At 39.8% G+C, this 17,500-nt stretch overlaps 1 protein-coding gene and 3 pseudogenes across 1 annotated transcript in view; 3 read left to right on the plus strand and 1 right to left on the minus strand.

Annotated features, from left to right (window-relative positions):
- Nucleotides 1-1,335, plus strand: part of LOC118124630 — a 36,501-nt pseudogene extending 35,166 nt beyond the window's left edge.
- LOC118124614 overlaps nucleotides 1-17,500 on the minus strand; it is a 478,051-nt pseudogene that overhangs the window by 110,015 nt on the left and 350,536 nt on the right.
- LOC124851132 (major histocompatibility complex class I-related gene protein-like) overlaps nucleotides 1-17,500 on the plus strand; it is a 208,199-nt gene that overhangs the window by 36,475 nt on the left and 154,224 nt on the right. The window lies entirely within an intron of this gene.
- The window catches only part of LOC118124654, a 247,630-nt pseudogene that overhangs the window by 8,431 nt on the left and 221,699 nt on the right, over nucleotides 1-17,500 (plus strand).

Raw genomic sequence — 17,500 nt, forward strand, 5'->3', positions numbered from 1 at the left:
TAATGCTCGTTCAGATCAAACCTCACGAAACAAACTTCAGTTCCTCACACACCAACATCTGTTTCAAGAGCTGCAGGGTTCACACAAAGTTTTCTAACTTCCCTCTGCACCACAGACTGTTTATAAAAAGCTCTGCACACAGCGTCCAGCACACAAACAATAAGAAGTGACAGTATGTTGTCGATCGTTTGAGGAGGATCGCCACTAGTGAAAAACATGACACAATTCAGTTTGTGTTTTTACTGTAATAACTGAAATCATTTGTATTTTCTTTTTATTTCAGCCCAATGTACCTCACCTCGTAAGTAAAACTTCTACTTCTATTCTGTTTTCTTTTTATACTAACATGCTTTATGAGGACATCACGTCACGTTTGCACAGCAGCTGAAAGTACTAACATGTCCAGTTTTATAAAACACCCCCAACACCTCTTTGGTCCACTTTGTACTGGTCCACTTTGTACTGGTCCACACCGGCGACAGTCAGGGAGGCGTTATGTTTTCAGGCTGTTCATCCGTTCGTCCCCATCTTGTGAACACGATATCTCAGGAATGCCTCGAGGGAATTTCTTCAAATTTGCCACAAATGTTCACTCAGGCCTTGTCTACACTACTGCCCATATTTATTTCAATGGATACGAGGCTCCCCACAGGAACCTGACCCAGTGCAGGACTCTAGTAAACCCTCTGTAGATTAGATAGTGTTGATTTTGTGCTGAAGAGAGTTTTCAGGACTGTTCCCTGCAGTGTTGGTGGTTTGTAATAAAAGTGTCTGTTCAGAGGAGGATGGACTAACGGTGTGTTTCTGACCTCACAGATGGAAAAGATCCAGTTTCCTTACAGCCGCTGAGATCAGGTGAACGAGGTTCTAATTCTCCAAGTGAGACGTCCTCCTGAACACAGTGAGTTGCTTCATCTGTTAAACAAAACTGCCTCAAACTAAGTGCAAAGTAACATATGTGTGATCATGTGTAAAACCTGTTTTAATTAGAAATAAAACAATCTGCTGAGAGCAAGGCACAGATCAGAAACCTTCATGTTAATAGGACAGATTAAATGTTGAATTAAAACTCAAATATCAGCAGTGACAACAATTCAAATGTTAATAAACCCGATATGTAGGGCTTTGAGAGAATCATGGAAATATTAGGTCTCAATACTGTAAATACATAAAATACGTGGCTTTGTGGAACTGAACATTTCATTTTTATTTCTTTTTTCTCTCTTCAGGTTTATGGACGAGAAGCAGTGTCACCACAGTCTCCCCCTTACGCTGGGAACTCATTGATTATTCATCACTCAAATCATAAACTGATATTCAGGGTCAGACATTATCAGCTTCACACTTGACACTAGACACTTAATAATATATATTAATTAATAATGGATATATATTATATATTCATTATTAATTAATATATATTATTAATTATTAGTAAGCCTTTACCAAAAGCACTGCAGTTACTTAAGACTATACATTCATTCATGTGATGCTTGATGTTATATATTGAACATATTGTAGAGGGGAAAAAAACATTAAGGTATATGTTGAGTCAAAGCTTTATTTACATACAGCACAAATAATGTAAAAACACAACTGGCCTAGCCAGTGAGTGAAAACTAATCAGGTGAAGCTTGAAGTCTCTTTGCCGCCTCTGGGTCATAAGTTCTTGTGGACTCTGTCCGAATCTGCTCCAGCGTGTAGACGTCTGTGATGTGTAGGTGAGATCCAGTGCAGCTTCCAGTCTTCTTTGAAGTGTGGCACACAGGTCGGATCTCCTGGCTGTGGAAGGATGGATCCATGTCATCTGTCCCGCTTAATCAGCTGTAAACACAATCAGTACAATTAGCACAGTTCAATGACAACATACACCTACACATGTAACTGAAAATGATCTAATGAATCTTATCTTACCCTCTCTTCTCTGTCGACTCCTGAACTTCAATGCTGCTGCAAGAGCTGCAAGCTCCGTTGGATGTACGGGAAGTTCCTTCATACTGGCTCTTAGTACGCTTACTTAGTACAGGCAGCTAGAAAACAACATGAGTAACATGAGTATATTATTAATAAACGGAAATAGCCTCGCTACATCACCTACATCACATTTACAAAACAGTTACTTACAGACAATGGCGTCATTTTCCACACTGCAAATCCGGACCTGCAGCTAGAGTCTCGCCAAATGTGCAGTGACTGCTGTTGTGTGTGTGGTGGGGGCTCGGCTGGAAAACAATGATGAAATAGATCAGTAGTAAAACCTGATATTTTATAGCTCTCTTTATCTTACCCCCCCGTGCCCGCCTCCGAGGTGTGAAGAGACGGCAGTTTCCATTAAATAAACTGACCAAAGTCACGTTTAAACAGAACAAACCTGAGTTGAAGCAGTTCGTATTTAAACATCACTGCTCTGTAAGCACTGATGCTCTCTTCTTCTTTTAGCAACTTTAATCCCACATTGTTAAACGCTAGTCAGAGCTAAGATTAGCTTAGCAGTTAGCAATGGCTTCTCTCTGTAGCTCTTACCGTAAGTTTGGGATAGCCCGTCTTCTCCGCCCGACTCCCACACTGGGCCGGGCTTTGCGTTCCAACGCACTCCTCCTCTCCTCCAGGGAAACAGAGTCGTTCGACTTCAGCAAGTTGTTTACACCGAAAACAGAGTCACTCGTCGGACCACGCAAAACACGAGCCGCTAGTTTCTTGTCTGCGGAGACAGACGCTTCCTTCACGAGGCTGTGATTGGTCCAGCCTTCTAACGCGCTGACGTTAACAAGTGACGTGGCATGAAGCTGAGTGTGACGTTTTCAGAGTAAAACTTCACAAATTACCTTTTCACTTTTGAAGCAGTGGTTATAACAGTTTTTAAATTGTACTTTACATTTATATGAGATGAGTATGTGACTGAGGACCAGTTTATTCTTTCTGGTGTTAAGTTAATGTACTTACATGATTCTTGCTGTTCTGTGTTTGTACCCTCATAGTTGAATGCACTTATTGTAAGTCACATTGGCTGAGAGTGTTTTAATGGAATACTGAAATAGTTAGGGTTAGGGAGCACAGTGTTTTGGTGTCAGCAGAAAGACTTCTCTTAAAAAACTGTACAGTGGTTTTAAAAAATGTTTATAGCATTGACCTTTGCTCATGGTATACAATGTAATTCATAAGGGAAATCTATATAAGCTACAATTTCAGATTTTATATTTATTTTAAGCCTGGTGTACTTACGCCAGATATTTTAGTTGGTACCTTAGTTAGTACCTTTTAGAAAAAGGTGTTACCTCTGCACCACTGAGTGAAACTATCCTGATTTGCATTTGTAAAGCTCACAGCATTGTCATTTACATGTGAAAGCCTCCCCTAGGCTTAGGAGCAGGGGGGTCACCTCCCAACATTCTCAGGCTTGTAAAACTGCCAGAAACTGGAACCCCGCGTCAATTCCCGGCAGTTACTGGCAGTTTTCTGTGCTGCCTGCAGATTCCTGTGAACAGCCGTTAACCTGAAATTCCACCAAAATTCGCAGCAACAGTATCTGACACAAATACTTATTTTCATGCAGTGTGACCTGTGTGTTGTTAAGGGCCCAAGGAAGTGCAGTGTTGAATCTGGTGTGATTTGGACAAGTGATGCAATCAATGTTAATAGAATTCAAATAAACAGGCGACCAGAGCTCTGTAGCAGCTGCGGCTGGGACTCGTCAGCGTGAGTGACTTTGTTGATCGACGACAACAGCTGATTCTCCAGTTGTGGTTCTGCAGACGGTCGAGCTTCACTGAGCTTTGAACAAACAGGAGAACGGCTCTTTGTGAGTCCAGCAGCAGCTCTTTATCTGTCGCTGCTCAGATTACTGCAGGTCACTTTGACAGTTTCACAAAGTTGTTCATCATCACTGTGGTGAATCGTGTTGATAATTCGACTCAGACACAAATCATCCAGTTAATGATTCAATTTCATTTTCCAGGAAATATACTGATTCATGATTTATACCAAGTAACATCAAATTACACACAATGATGAGTTGTTGTCACACACGGACACACAACACGAGCATCAGTACAAAATTAGTTTTCCAGATGTGTAAATATTCAGATTTTATTTTATTTCTAATTTGGTCTGAACAAGAAATGAATTCATCAAGAGTTGCTTGTTTTGTTTTTGTTTGGTTATATTCATGCTTTGCTGTGTTCTTAACCTTTATAAGTTCATTTTAGTGGAGATTATAAAAGTGTTGTGGGATGTTTTAAGTATCTCATATGAAATGTTCTGTTAATATTTCCTGTGTTTTGTGTTTTGCCAACATAACTTTGGCAACTTCGGCAACTTTACAAATTTAACTTAGTAAAGTTAGTTGAAGCAAATACGTTTACAAATCCATTAAATCTCTGTTGATTATATTTAGAAATCGCAGTAACACAATTTCAAGTTTTCATTTTTACAGTGTGGAAACTGAACGTTGAGGCTCAATTTCTCTTCTTGTTGGGTTTTTATAGATAAATGTTACATGAAGCTGCTTTGCTGTTTCATTCCTTTTGTACTTCTGTTTTTTAATAAAGTCTCTGATGTTCTCTGGGATTTCTGCCTCTTTGTGATTCAACGTGTAGAAAAGTTCAACACATCTGTGAAAGTTCAAATGTTCATTATTGTCCCAGAGAATAAACTAATGTGGATTTGACCTGTAAGAGCAGCAAGGAAAAAGCTATTTGGTCAAACCTGTGACTCTCAACAGGAAAACGACAAAGACATTTTACACATGACAAGAAAATGATTGTGGATTATGGAAGTAAATCAGTTTTGCTGCTTCTTCATAGTCTATAATTACAAGTCGAAAACCACGTGATTGAGTGTGTTTTCATTATCAGACATGAGCAGATCCTTATCTCTCGCTCACACTCACTCTACACAAACACATCCTCACGAGCAGATCTTTACTTTCACTTTTCTTTTCACCCAGTTTTAAGTGACGTAGGAGGCTGATCCTAAATTCCCATTGGCTCAGAGGATGTCCCTGCCTCACAGTTTGTCCTCGTCTCCCCTTGTTTTCGTCTCTTTTCTCCACAGTCCGTCTCTCTGGGAAGAAAAGAGCTCATCTACCTTCAGCCCAGCAAAGAGGAATACACCACCGCTCACCATGTTCACTGTACTGTCCCTGCTTCTACTGGCAGGAGCACACAGCGCGACGGCACGTGAGTTAAAGTCCACGTTTCTACTTTATTATTTCAGACTTAATTATTCATGACGTGTCTCATGTTTCATGTTGGTTCATAAAAAGTTGTGAACAAATAACAGGTTCAGTCTGTTGATATGAATCAAGACTGTTATTTATGTAAATATATATATTTTAACATCATTTTAATTATTTATGATTCATCTCCCAGCGCCTCAAACACCTCAGTTATTCATCTAAACTGTAAACTGACAAATATGGCGACGACTCAGGTTTGGGTTTTTATTGTAATCAGTAGATGGCGCTGTTTCCATAGTAACAGGAACCTGCTGAGCACAAACAGCTTCCTGCTTTGTTGGTACAATGTTCAACATCATTTAGTCTGATAAAGACCGTGAGTAACATCACTGACATGAGATATTACTAATTAATGATCTGTTATCAATGTGACCTCCTCCTCCAATACAATCAACACACATTGTTACTAACACAAAACACAAATTCATCTCTAATGTAAATGATGTCAGTGAAAAGAAGCAGGGAGACAAAGAATCAGGACGAGGCTGCCTCCATGATGAATACATGACAGATGTCTGTTAATACTTTCTAATGTGATAACATCTGCACTGAAGCCGGACTGCTTGATGTGAGTCTGTCACAGATATGAAGGTATCAGCCTTTATGTTTGCTCACATGCACCAAGTGTATTTTTACAGAATAAACAAAGAAGATGTGCATTTATCTTTACATTTAAAAAAATGTATCTAAAAAACCAAACATTTATTTTCTTAATTCAAGTTCTGTTTGAACGCATCATTAGATTTATAGTTATTTATAATGAAGCTTCTGTTTAACATTTAAACATCAAGTCTCGATTGCATGTCTTTGTCATAAGTATTTGACTTTGACATCTTAGGAATCAGAGCCAAACGTACAGATGAATTATCTTCAGTCGATGGATCTGAATCAGAAATGTTGTTGACAACCTAATGAACATGTTGTCATATTGTTATTGTTGTCAAATATTTTCTGAGTCTATACATTTAAAAATAGTCCTTCCTGTAACAATGTCCCACTTTGTTTTGTTAACTGGGTCCAGTATAAATGTATATGTGTATATATGGATGAATATATATTGATATATAAAGAGAGAGAACCAACTATTTAAGGACTTTAAGAATAAAAGTCTCATCGAGTAACTGGAAATTGAAGTAGTTTCACTTCACATTAAATACTCTGCAGTAGAAAATATTATTTTCTAATATTAAACATTTGAGTCGTTAGATTGAATCCATTTTTAAGACGTAGCAGAATATTCAAGTAAAGAGAGTCTGGACTCTGGAGCAGACGTTTTATCTATGAATGTGTTTTTGTGTTTGTTTACCTCACAACAGCTGAAGTTGTCTTGAATGTGCTTCATGTCTTCTTGACTCTGAGTGATTTATTAAACAGTCTGAAAACTAAAGTCATGACTTGAACTGTTTCTTGCAGGGATTCACTCTCTGAAGTATTTCCTCACTGGGTCCTCTCAAGTCCAAAACCTTCCAGAGTTTGTGGGTGTTGGTTTGGTTGATGATGTTCAGATAGGTCACTATGACAGCAACACAAAGAAAGCAGAACCCAAACAGGACTGGATGTTAAACGCAACTGATTCACAGTTCTGGGAGAGTCAGACTAGAATGCTTTGGGTGTACAGCAGTCCTTCAAAAACACATGGAAATCTTAAAGGAACGCTTCAACCAAACTGAGGTTTGTTTACATTTAACTCTCTAATAATAACACAACACACACACGTACACACAACACTCTACATGCCACACTCTCTCTACACTCTCACACACATAAACACGCACCCACAATCACACACACACACAATTGCACTCACACACCAAAACACATCACACGACGCCACACAAACACATCACACATTGACACACACATTAACACACACACACCCACACACAGACACTCACATCACACACACAAACACACACACAATCTCACTCACACACATAAACACACACACACACACAGACATTTTCATGAATTGCCAAACAATTAATCAAACATGTAGATATCCTCATTTTCTACTTTGATATTTCGTTTAACAAGTAATGATTAATTAAAAAATAGATAACAAAGAATGATTATTGAACCTTAAATATATAAAATAAACAGTAGAGCAACAGGTGAACGTCCTGTGCTGACTACAGTGTGTCCACAAAGTAATAAACACAGCAGAGAATTACACGTTAGATTAGATTCACCCAAACACAGAGTCAAAGCCAGAAGACATTTATATACTGTAGTGCTGAAAGACATTAACTTCACTGATCAGCAGAAAATAATAAAGATCAACAACTGGAATCGTGTTACAGTAAACCGAAGGATGTTTGTGAGAAGAACTCATGAAACTCAGACAGTCAGGGCTGATCCAGGAACAGCTTTTATCTTTGGTTCAACGCTGATTTTCAGAGAGTAACTCCGGATCTTGATGAAACATAAACGTTGGGACTATACTATGAGGACTGTTGGGCCTTGGTGGAGGTTTGTACTGAGGAGGTTCTGTTTGTGCTTCAGAAATGTGTGTGTGTGTGTGTGTGTGTGTGTGTGTGTGTGTGTGTGTGTGTGTGTGTGTGTGTGTGTTCTGTGTGTGTGTGTGTGTGTGTGTGTGTGTGTGTGTGTGTGTGTGTGTGTGTGTGTGTGTGTGAATGTGTCTCTCTGTCTCTGTGTGTGTCTCTGTGTCTCTGTGTGTGTGGTGAAGATGTGATAATAACAGCTCAGATCTCTGTCTCTCTCTCAGGCTTCACATTTACCAGCAGATGTTTGGATGTGAATATGATGATGAGACTGGAGAAGTTAATGGTTATGATCAGCATGGTTATGATGGAGAAGACTTCATATCATTGACCTGGAGACAGAGACGTGGATCGCTCCAACACCAAAGAGTTTCATCACCAAACTGAAGTGGGATCAGGATAAAGCTGAACTTGCATATATTAAGAACAACCTCCTCCAGCTGTGTCCTTTCTGGCTGAAGAAGTTCCTGAGCACGGGAGGAGCTCTCTGCTGAGAACAGGTGACATCACAGAACCTCCATCAACCATCACCCTCTCCTCCCCCCTCTCTCTCTCTCTCTCTCTCTCTCTCTCTCTCTCTCTTTCTCTCTCTCTCTCTCTCCCTCTCTCCTCCCTCCTCTCTCTCTCCTCTCTCTCTCCTTCTCCCTCCTCCCTCCCTCCTCTCTCTCTCTCTCTCTCTCTCTCCCTCTCTCTCTCTCTCTCTCGCTCTCTCTCTCTCTCTCCCTCTCTCTCTCTCTCTCTCTCGCTCTGCTCTTTTCATGCCTCCGCTCTGGCGACACCTAGTGGCCGCAGGCATCATGCTCTCGGGTCGTCCGTCCGTCCCATTGCTCTGAACAAATATTCCAGAATGCTTTGAGGGAATTTCCTCAAATTTGGTGCAAACATTCACTTTGACTCAAGGGTTAACTCACTTGATTTTAGTAGCCAAATGTCAAAGGTCAAAGGTCAAGGTCACCGTGGCCTCAAACAATAGGTTTTTCTTGAATGTGATATCTTAACATCAGCTTGAAATAATTTCTTCAAATTTAGCACAAACATTCACTTTGACTCACAAATGAACTGAATACATGTTGGTGGACAAAGGTCAAAGGTCAAGGTCACGTAGTCGACAAAGTATGTTTATGTTTTTTTTACATGATATCGTAAGATCAGCTTCAGATTTGGTACAAACTTTCACATGGACTCAAAGATTGATTGGTTATTGATTACATTTGGTGCCTGAGGTAAAGGGGGTCAAGGTCACAGTGAATGTGACATAATAGGACTGCCCCTAGGAACTTCATTACATCTGGCACAGTTCACTTGGAGTCACTGATGAATGGATTAGACCGGTCCTCTGAAGGATGCCCTGAATTGAGACCCAGCCGGATGTCCTCCTCACTCACTGCCCGACCGACCTGCACTCACTTTGCACTTTAACCAAAAATACCAACATTAATCAGAAGTGATCAGACCTGTCCACTACATGAAGTTTACTTCATAAATATTGTGATATAAAACGTGTCAATAAATACTGTGATATTACTTTTCGTCATATCGTCCACTCCCAGTGTCTTTGCATCACTTCAGCCTCTGTCTCTCACTCACATCTCAGTTTGTTCACTTGTCTCGTATATTAACAGACATGACTAATGCAAAATAAATGGAATCAAACAGGAATGATGTTATTAGTTTGCAATACATGATAATAACCCATAAACTGTCTTTCTTTATCCTCCCAGAGCTTCCCAGGATTTCTCTCCTCCAGAAGTCTCCCTCCTCTCCAGTCAGCTGCCACGCTACAGGTTTCTTCCCGACAGCATCATGTTGTTCTGGAGGAAAGACGGGAGGAGCTTCATGAGGACGTGACCTCGGAGAGGTCCTCCCCAACCATGACGGGACCTTCCAGATGAGCGCTGACCTGAAGGTTTCATCCATCTCCCTGAAGACTGGAGGAGGTACGACTGTGTGTTCCAGATCTCTGGTGTGAAGGAGACATCGCCACCAAACTGGACAAAGACTCAGTCGAGTCCAACAGAGGTGAACTTGAACCAGTGATGACGCTGAGAAACACACATTTCATCTACAGTAACAGTCCTGCAGGTCATGTTGGCTGATGTGTAGCAGGAGAAGTTTTCTTTCATCAATGTATATGAATAAATTTAGATCAGTGTTAAACCAGTGCATGTGCTCCCTTTCATCATGTGACCCTGAAAATTAATTAGTTTTAATGTGTCTGCAACAGTGTCTGAGGATTTTATTACTATTATTATTATCATTGATCAATTAGATTTACATTTATAAATGTTTAAATTGACTTGTATGATTGTATGATTTTATTCCATGAAGTGTTTCTGCAGGTCTCAACTAGAGCCAGACTGATTTATCATTGGTCAGATGTGAGCCTTTCACAGACACACTGGGATCAGGGTGGATGTTTGATATGAAAACTTTATTCTACAGAATTAATGAAGCAGAAAAAAAACAAATCTCTGGTCTTTACCTCGAGTAACAACAGACATTTAGGACATTTCTTCACGCAGTTTATAACCATTTCAACCATTGACTGTAAATAAAGATGGACGACATGACGGCTCCTCAAAAGTGAAGCCAAAGGTCTCGGTCGCTGATTGATGCTATAAAACAGGGTGAAATGTCATGATTGACAGCTCATGATTGACAGCTCATGATTGACAGAGCATGTGTATCGGCGGGACCTCGTTACCGTGGCTCCATTCCTCCGTTCACTACTGCACAGAGTCCAAATGTGAAAGATGCGGCGTTCGTATCCGGATATTTTAGCTTCATTTCTGGAAAGTGGAGGAAGTGGAGACGTGTCGTCTGTGTTTATTTCATTAGTCTATGATTTCAACATGTGAACATTATAGTCACTGTTAAGACTCGACTGCTGCTCTGTTGTAGAAGATGAGTCGATGAAAACAGAGAAGCCCACCGACGTGACCACCATCATCATCATCGCTGCAGTGGTCGCTCTCGCTGTCGTCAGCGCTGTCATTGGACTCATCGTACAGGAGGAAGAAAGGTGAGAGACCAACACAGAAGCTTTGTCCAATATGTTTCTGGTGTTTTGATTTTAGACTTTCTAATTAATGCTCGTTCAGATCAAACCTCCCGAAACAAACTTCAGTTCCTCACACCAACATCTGTTTCAAGCTAACACTGTAATAACTGAAATCATTTGTATTTTCTTTTATTTCAGCCCAATGTACCTCACCTGGTAAGTAGAACTTCTACTTCTATTCTGTTTTCTTTTATACTAACATGCTTTATGAGGACATCACGTCACGTTTGCACAGCAGCTGAAGTACTAACATGTCCAGTTTTATAAACACCCCCAACACCTCTTTGTCACTTTTGGCCTTGTGGTCCACTTTGTACTGGTCCACACCGCGACAGTCAGGAGGCGTTATGTTTTCAGGCTGTTCATCCGTTGTTCCCATCTTGTGAACACGATATCTCAGGAATGCCTCGAGGGAATTTCTTCAAATTTGCCACAAATGTTCACTCAGGCCTTGTCTACACTACTGCCCATATTTATTTCAATGGATATGAGGCTCCCCACAGGAACCTGACCCAGTGCAGGACTCTAGTAAACCCTCTGTAGATTAGATAGGGTTCAGTTTGTGCTGAAGAGAGTTTTCAGGTCTGTTCCTGCAGTGTTGGTGGTTTGTAATAAAAGTGTCTGTTCAGAGGAGGATGGACTAACGATGTGTTTCTGACCTCACAGCTGGAAAGATCCAGGTGCCTCACAGCCGCTGAGATCAGTGAACAAGGTCCTAATTCTCCAAGTGAGACGTCCTCCTGAACACAGTGAGTTGCTTCATCTGTTAAACAAAACTGCCTCAAACTAAGTGCAAAGTAACATATGTGTGATCATGTAAAACCTCTGTTTTAATTAGAAATAAAACAATCTGCTGAGAGCAAGGCACAGATCAGAAACCTTCACGTTAATAGGACAGATTAAATGTTGAATTAAACTCAAATATCATCAGTGACACAACAATTCAAATGTTAATAAACCCAATATTTAGGCTTATCAATTTAAGATTAGTGTATTTTTCTGAGTAAGCTTTAATTTCACTGAGAGAATCATGGAAATATTAGGTCTCAATACTGTAAATACATAAAATACGTGGCTGGCTTGTGGAACTGAACATTTCATTTTTCTTTCTTTTTTCTCTTTAGGTTTATGGACGAGAAGCAGTGTCACCACAGTCTCCCTACGCTGGGAACTCATTGATTATTCATCACTCAAATCATAAACTGATATTCAGGGTCAGACATTGATCAGCTTCACACTTGACCTGTGTGTTGTTAAGGGCTCAAGGAAGTGCAGTGTTGAATCTGGTGTGATTTGGACAAGTGTTACAATCAATGTTAATAGAATTCATATAAACAGCGATCAGAGCTCTTAGCAGCTGCTACTCGTCAATGAGTGACTTTGTTGATCGTGCGACAACAGCTTTCCCAGTTGTGGTTCGCACAGTCGAATTCACTGAGCAACAAACAGGAGAACGGCTACTTTTTGAGTCAGCAGCAGTCTTATCTGTCGCTGCTCAGATTACTGCAGGTCACATTGACAGTTTCAGAAAGTTGTTCATCATCACTGTGGTGAATCGTCTTGATATTGACTCGAACACAAATCATCAGTTAATGATTCAATTCATTTTCAGGAAATATATTGATTCATGATTTATCAAGTAACATCAAATTACACACAAAGATGAGTTGTTGTCACACTACGGACACACAACACGGCAGTAGTACAAAATTAGTTTTCCAGATGTGTAAATATTCTGATTTTATTTCTAATTTGGCCTGAACAAGAAATTAATTAATCAAGAGTTGCTTGTTTTGTTTTTGTTTGTTATATTCATGCTTTGCTGTGTTCTTAACCTTTATAAGTTCATTTTAGTGGAGATTATAAAAGTGTTGTGGGATGTTTAAGTATCTCATATGAAATTTGTTAATATTTCCTGTGTTTGTGTTTTGCCAACATAACTTCAGCAACTTTACAAATTTAACTTAGTAAAGTTAGTTGAAGCAAATACGTTTACAAATCCATTAAATATTCTCTGTTGATTATATTTAGAAATCGCAGTAACACAGTTTCAAGTTTTCATTTTTACAGTGTAGAAACTGAACGTTGACGCTCAACTTCTCTTATTGTTGGGTTTTTATAAATAAATGTTACATGAAGCTGCTTTGCTGTTTCATTCCTTTTGTACTTCTGTTTTTAATAAAGTCTCTGATGTTCTGGTTTGCCTCTTTGTGATTCAACGTAGAAAAGTTCAACACATCTGTGAAAGTTCAAATGTTCATTATTGTCCCAGAGAATAAACTAATGTGGATTTGACCTGAAAGAGCAGCAAGGAAAAGCTATTTGGTCAAACCTGTGACTCTCAACAGGAAAACGACAAAGACATTTACACATGACAAGAAAATGATTGTGGTGGTTTTATTATCAGTAAATTCTCATGTTTGATTTGCTGCTGTCTTTAATAGTCTCATTATTATTATTATACAGTTGTTTTTGTAGTCGTGTGTAAAACCACTTTGTGATTGAGTGTGTTTTCATTATCAGACATGAGCAGATCCACTGATCTCTCGCTCACACTCACTCAGATCAGGCGGTGCTTTGCTTCTTCCTGGGAAACTGAAATATGCCGAAACTGATGACATCGGAACTGTGAAGGAATTAGTTAACCCCGCCCCACAGAGAACACTCACCTGGACAGGTCCATCACATACAGTCAAACCAGACAGCATACGGATGTGGGCCACTTGCAATATGTGGCCCTTCTGGTTCCTTCTTGTTTCCCAAACAAAATGGATGTGATTCTAAAGTTGCCCACTTTTAAAACAATGGCACGAAACTAATTCAGGGTTTCTTGTGACCCACATGGCAAAAAGGAGCCGACACCCAGTGCCATCGTTCCCACACGTGGTCCAGATGTGGGATGTGAGGGACGTGGGTCAAATCTGGACCAAAACAGTTTTGCTGATTGTTCATACAGCTGATAACCACAAGTCATAACCATGAATGATCCTGTGGGTGTTAACCTCTGGTCTTTATTCTACACAAACACATCGTCACGAGCAGATCTTTACTATCACTTTTCCTTTTCCCCAGATTTGAGTGACGTGGAGGCTGATCCTCAATTCCCATTGGCTCAGAGGATGTCCCCGCCTCACAGTTTGTCCTCGTCTCACCTGGTTTTCGTCTCTTGTCTCCACAGTCCGTCTCTCTGTGGAGAAAAGAGCTCATCTACCTTCAGCCCAGCAAAGAGGAATACACCACCGCTCACAATGTTCACTGTACTGTCCCTGCTTCTACTGGCAGGAGCACACAGCGCGACGGCACGTGAGTTAAAGTCCACGTTTCTACTTTATTTTATTGTGTTTGGTCGATTTGAAGTGAAAGGAAAAATGCTCCATGTTTTTAAAAGACACTAAAATGATTTCAGGTCTATTGTAATGTTTGATGTTTGGTTCCTTCGTTGCAGATTTGAGAAGTTTAATAACGTTTCAAAGACTTGATTTAAAAGTTCATGTTAGTGAATGTCATCGATCTCATGTAAGAAGGAAAGATTATATTCTATTTCTGAAAAGATCAACTGAACAGGGACTTTTCTTTCTTTTGATCCTGACCGTCATTTGATGTCTTACTTTGGTCAGAATCATTAAGATCGACACGGTCCGAGCTGGTTCTGGACGAAATGACGCCGCGATTCTGAAGCGAAAAAGTCCAACTGTCAGGGTGCGCAAAATGGCAGACGTGAACCCAGAAGCACGACACTTGAGCAGTTATGGGAGTAGACAAGAGTTCTGGTTTATTGGACGAGCAGAGGTCAAAAACCAGGAAGACAGTCAGAGATATCAAACAGATCTGATAAGGAGCAGGCAAAAGGGAATCCAGGGTCCAAAAGGCAGGGTAGAGCAGAGATCAGGCAGAAGAGTGAAACACGGGATAACGCTGGAAAGCTAGGAGAAAACACACAAGACGATCTGGCAGAGAACAGAGGAAATGAGCCGGTATATATACACTGGGTGACTAATGACTGATGGAAAGCAGGTGAGTCTGGGGGAGGGGCAGGTAATGGGATCCGTGGGAACGAGGTGATGCAGAGCAGGGGGGAGTGGCTGAATTCTGAAATGACATGAGAATTAGTACATGCAAAAAATAAGATAAGACATTGAAAATTAAAATGTTAAGAGCTGACTGAAGTTGTGACACCAACAGACTCCGATGAATCAAGAAACAGTGAAAAACGAAGCCACGTTTAAACTCAGCGATAAAACAAAGAGTTTCTTGTCTTGTGCACATTATGAACTTTATTATTTCAGACTTAGTTGTTCATGATGTGTCTCATGTTTCATGTTGGTTTATAAAAAGTTGTGAAGAAATAACAGGTTCAGTCTGTTGATATGAATCAAGACTGTTATTTATGTAAATATATATATTTTAACATCATTTTAATTATTTATGATTCATCTCCCAGAGACTCAAACACCTCAGTTATTCATCTAAACTGTGTAAACTGACAAATATGGCGACGACTCAGGTTTGGGTTTGTTATTGTAGTCAGTAGATGGCGCTGTTTCCATAGTAACAGGAACCTGCTGAGCACAAACAGCTTCCTGCTTTGTTGGTACAATGTTCAACATCATTTAGTCTGATAAAGGCCGTGAGTAACATCACTGACATGAGATATTACTAATTAATGATCTGTTATCAATGTGACCTCCTCCTCCAATACAATCAACACACATTGTTACTAACACAAAACACAAATTCATCTCTAATGTAAATGATGTCAGTGAAAAGAAGCAGGGAGACAAAGAATCAGGACGAGGCTGCCTCCATGATGAATACATGACAGATGTCTGTTAATACTTTCTAATGTGATAACATCTGCACTGAAGCCGGACTGCTTGATGTGAGTCTGTCACAGATATGAAGGTATCAGCCTTTATGTTTGCTCACATGCACCAAGTGTGTTTTACACAATAAACAAAGAAGATGTGCATTTATCTTTACATTTAAAAAAATGTATTAAAAACCACACGTTTATTTTCTGAATTCAAGTTCTGTTTGAACGCATTATTTGATTTATAGTTATTTATAATGAAGCTTCTGTTTAACATTTAAACATCAAGTCTCAATTACATGTCTTTGTCACAAGTATTTGACTTTGACATCTTAGGAATCAGAGCCAAACATACAGATGAATTATCTTCAGTCGATGGATCTGAATCAGAAATGTTGTTGACAACCTAATGAACATGTTGTCATATTGTTATTGTTGTCAAATATTTTCTGAGTCTATACATTTAAAAAATAGTCCTTCCTGTAACAATGTCCCACTTTGTTTTGTTAACTGGGTCCAGTATAAATGTATCTGTGTATATATGGATGAATATATATTGATATATAAAGAGTGAGAAACCAACTATTTAAGGACTTTAAGAATAAAAGTCTCATCGAGTAACTGGAAATTGAAGTAGTTTCACTTCACATTAAATACTCTGCAGTAGAAAATATTATTTTCTAATATTAAACATTTAGTCGTTAGATTGAATCCATTTTTAAGGCGTAGCAGAATATTGAAAGTGAAGAGAGTCTGGACTCTGGAGCAGACGTTTTTCTATGAATGTGTTTTGTGTTTGTTTACCTCACAACAGCTGAAGTTGTCTTGAATGTGCTTCATGTCTTCTTGACTCTCAGTGATTTATAAAACAGTCTGAAAACTAAAGTCATGACTTGAACTTTTTCTTGCAGGATTCACTCTCTGAAGTATTTCTTCACTGGGTCCTCTCAAGTCCCAAACCTTCAGAGTTTGTGGGTGTTGGTTTGGTTGATGACGTTCAGATCGATTCACTATGACAGCAACACAGAAAGCAGAACCCAAACAGGACTGGATGTTAAACGCAACTGATTCACAGTTCTGGGAGAGACTCAGAGTGCTTTGGGTTAACAGCAGGTCTTCAAAAACGACATAGAAAACTTAAAGGAACGCTTCAACCAAACTGGAGGTTTGTTTACATTTCACTCTCTAATAATAACACAACCACACACACATACACACACATCCTCTCTCACACTCTCACACACATAAACACGCACCCACAATACACTCACACACATACACACACAATCACAGTCACACACACAGACACACAATCACGCACACACATAAACACAAACGCACGCGCCACACACACTCGCACACACATACACACACACACATACAATCTCACTCACACACAAAACACACTCACACAATTATATACACACACACACACACTCACACGCACACAAACACACACAATCAAGCAGCACACTCACACAAACGCACACACACATCACACATAAACACACGCACACACACAGACACATACAATCTCACTCACACACAAAACACACTCACACAATCATATTCACTCATACACTCATTCAACATGCACATGCACACGACACACACACACACTCACATGCACACAATCACACCTCACACACTTACACACAATTACACTCACACACCAAACAATCACACCACGCTCACACAAACGCACTCCACACATTCACACACACACATAAACACACACACGCACACACACAATCACACGCACACACATAAACACACACAATCACACCCGCACACATATACACACACAATCACACACATACAATCCTGCCCACAATCACACATATACACACACACACATACAATCTCACTCCACATAACACACTCACACACAC

The sequence above is a fragment of the Hippoglossus stenolepis genome, chromosome 17, assembly GCF_022539355.2.
Source record: "Hippoglossus stenolepis isolate QCI-W04-F060 chromosome 17, HSTE1.2, whole genome shotgun sequence".
Lineage (NCBI taxonomy): Eukaryota > Metazoa > Chordata > Actinopteri > Pleuronectiformes > Pleuronectidae > Hippoglossus > Hippoglossus stenolepis.